Source organism: Octopus bimaculoides, chromosome 10 (assembly GCF_001194135.2).
Source record: "Octopus bimaculoides isolate UCB-OBI-ISO-001 chromosome 10, ASM119413v2, whole genome shotgun sequence".
NCBI classification, from domain to species: Eukaryota; Metazoa; Mollusca; class Cephalopoda; order Octopoda; family Octopodidae; genus Octopus; species Octopus bimaculoides.
Genome location: NC_068990.1, coordinates 28,531,784 through 28,535,408, shown reverse-complemented (window position 1 = coordinate 28,535,408; position 3,625 = coordinate 28,531,784).

Below are 3,625 nucleotides of genomic sequence, written 5' to 3'. Positions count from 1 at the left end.
ACACACACACACACACACACACACACACACACACACACACACACACACACACACTCGGACGTAGATATTATAAATAATGATAAAACGACAGTAATGAATCTACTTACTCGTTTATATACTCAAAATATCTTTAAATATTTTGAAAAAGCAAATTTTTAATACGTCTTCTAAAGAACTGTTTACGTTGGTATGACATGAATATTCTAAAACGATGAAACAAACTACACAAACTCTAATGGCGTTCGCTAAATTCGTTTAGTCATTACAATTTTCACACACACCACACACACACACACACATACACACACATGCATACATTCATGCATACATGTACAGACATGCACATAGATGTGTGTGTGTTTTTCTGTTTGTTAAATCTAGCTATTACAGATATCGTTTTGTTTAGATAACCTTTATATAAGAGAATCTTTCATTGACTACATCGTGCAATCGATTGCCACGTTTACTGCCGGCCTCCAATTAAGCCGTGTCGCTTCAGACATCCCCCTCGATGACTGCCAATACACATTTCCGGTATCAGTGTCACGCCTTCGTTTTCTTCATTGATTTCCACAATTTCTCTCTCTTTCAAGCTTTCCATATCTCTCACTCTCTCTCTATTTCTGTATCCCGCTCACGCTTAAATGCGCATAGACTTTGTATTCACTCTGCTCTCTCTCTCTCTCACACACACACACACACACACACACACACACACACACACACACGTGCACACAATCACACACACACAAGTACACAAAACTACATTGGCATGCAAAACCATAGGCACACGATTTTTCAGGCACATATACAAATGCATAATAAAGTAAGACTTGCATTTCTTGATTATAAAATGTACGGTAGAATGGTTTCTGTACCAAACCAAGACATTGGAAACAAACTAAATTTAGTGAGTGGAATAATCAATTTGCAAACGTGTAATTCTTCTTAAAAATAGCAAACAAGACAGTCTCAAAATTTTAATTAATTTTCTTCAATTAAATCAAGACTTTTGTTGAGAACGATTTTGATGTTTAGTGATATGGTGTCAACTACGTACATGTTTCTGTGTTATTAAACTTCATTAAGGAAGAAATTCCTAACTACATTGGATAGATGTGAAAACGTTGAGAGAGATGGAATTTCCTTAATATAGACTGGCTTTAAAAGAATAGTTAAAATCAAAATACTCAGGGAAGGAAGCATAGTAAAAAAAAAAATAATAGTCAGATGAATGAGAGAATGCTTCATGTAGAACAGAAAGTAATTTAAATTCAGTTGAATATAGTAACCTGCAAAAGTCTTCGGCCGCTTTAAACAATTGTAAATTTCTTCTAATTTCCAACTTATAATAAATTCCAATTTTCTACTAAGCTTGAATTTGTCAGGAGGTCTCCAGGAAAGAAAACTGACCCACGTTACGCGTCGAAAACTGTGGAGTTTGCAGGTAGGAGTCTGATGCCATCGGGATACCAAAAAAGTGACTGTTCAAGAAAGTTGGTTAAAATTGACAATTTGATACCAGACTTGGATGAAGGTGAGATTTGTCAGCATGATGGAGCTCCATGCCACAGGTTGCGTGCAACACAACAGTGCCTGGCTGACGAAGGTGTTACCGTATTGAAACATTGGTCCTCTCAGAGCGCTGACTTAAATATCATGGAGCAAATGTGGACAGAACTAAAGAAGAGTTCGTCAGAAGAATCCACGCAAACTTGAAGAGTTGTAGGAGCTCAGCCACAGAGAATGGCATCTCATACCTGTGAAGATGGTGAAATATTTGTATGCATCGCTTCCCAGGCGCATTGAAGCAATCATTCAAACTAAGGGAAGCCACACAAAATATTAACAATGTAGAGTAACTTCTTGAAATGAACATTATGTAATAAATTTTCATTATTAACATTTTTCTGTTTTAAAACAGTGTATCTTGATTGGTTTGTGAGGTGGCCGAAATCGTTTGCAGGGCCACTTTTGGAGGTCGTCTCGCATCTCCCCCCCCCCCTCATTTATAACCCCTACTACAAATGGAATGATTAGGTATGGAAATGACTCCAGCAGGGCCAATGTTTCTTCTCTAAAAGACAATGCGAAACATCCACTTATAAGTTGGCAATTTGTAGAACTTTACAATAGTTTAGACGTTTACACGGCATTGTACTTACTTGTTGAGGAAACTTACTATCCATCCATCCTTCAATCCATCCATCCATCCATCCACCCATCCACCCATCCATCCATCCATCCTTCCGTCCGTCCATGATCGATCGATCGATCGATCCATTTCTTCATCACGTCTCTCCGCTCACCGTTCCTGGGAAAGTCGTGGGATTAGATTCCTGAGGTATCTCTTCCATGAGGTTCTATCAGAACCGTCATCACACTTTCCGGCTGAATTCCTCGGTGTGATCAACTGGGACTATGGATGTTATCCAATCATCTCGTTCTTGGCTTGAACTGAAGGACCAGTCTTATGATTTCTTCCTGCGAATTACTAATCACATGCATTTCAGAAATTGCTATAGCAAGGAAAGACAAAAACTGAAGTTTTATTTAATTAATAGTTATGATATATGGAATGTAGAATGGAAGATTGTGTTATGATGACAACACATATGTATGTATGCAACAGGCTTCCGTACAGTTTTTGCCTACCAAATTAATTCAGAGGGCATTGGTCTGCACCGGGTTGTAGTAGAAGGCATTTACCTAAGGTAGGTGCAATGGGAGAGAAACCGAAACGACACCACTACAAAGCGACGTCTTCACCACAAGGCTTGCATCTCTTTCTGTAAAATGGCTCTCCGTCAGTTATGACGACGAGTGTTCCAGTTGACCCGATCAACAGAACAGCCAACTCGTGAAAATAACATGCAAGTGGCTGAGCACTCCACAGACACATGTACCCTTAACGTAGTTCTCAGGGAGATTCAGTGTGACGCTGAATGTGACAAGGCTGGCCCTTACAGACCCCATTCACTTTTTTGCCACTCGAGTGACTGAAGCAGCGTGAAATAAAATTGTCTTGCTCAAGGACACAACGCGTCACCGGGTTCGAACTCATGACTTTAGGATCGTGAGACAAATCCCTCGACCACTAAAGTACGAACCTTCACCACTTGTTTATGCCTTTAGAAATACACTCACCTACACGCATAATCCGTCTCATTTGTTTTTATAAACAGTTACAAAGGTAATCTCAGTGAGACTCACCCATATCCCAGCTCTAGCTGTTTACTTTCTCTTTCTCCTCCATTCTTAATAACTTCCTGTTTGAATTAATCGATGGCAATAGCTATAGCGAGACATTCTACCCCACGCAGCCTTTAAATAAGACACTTGTCGGTATGAGGTATCGATTAACTTGTGGTACAGTTTTAATTGCTAAGATTGACTATTTTGTATACTTGCAACTCAAGCGAAGCACAAACCACATGTGATCTATGCATGCATAGGCATGGCTGTGTGGTAAGAAGCTTGCTTCCTAACAACATAGTTTTCGGTTCAGACCCTCTGCGTGGCACCTTGGGCAAGTTTCTTCTACTATAGCCTCCGGCCGACCAAAGCGTTGTGAGTGGATTTGGTAGACGGAAATTGAACATGCATACATATATATATATATATA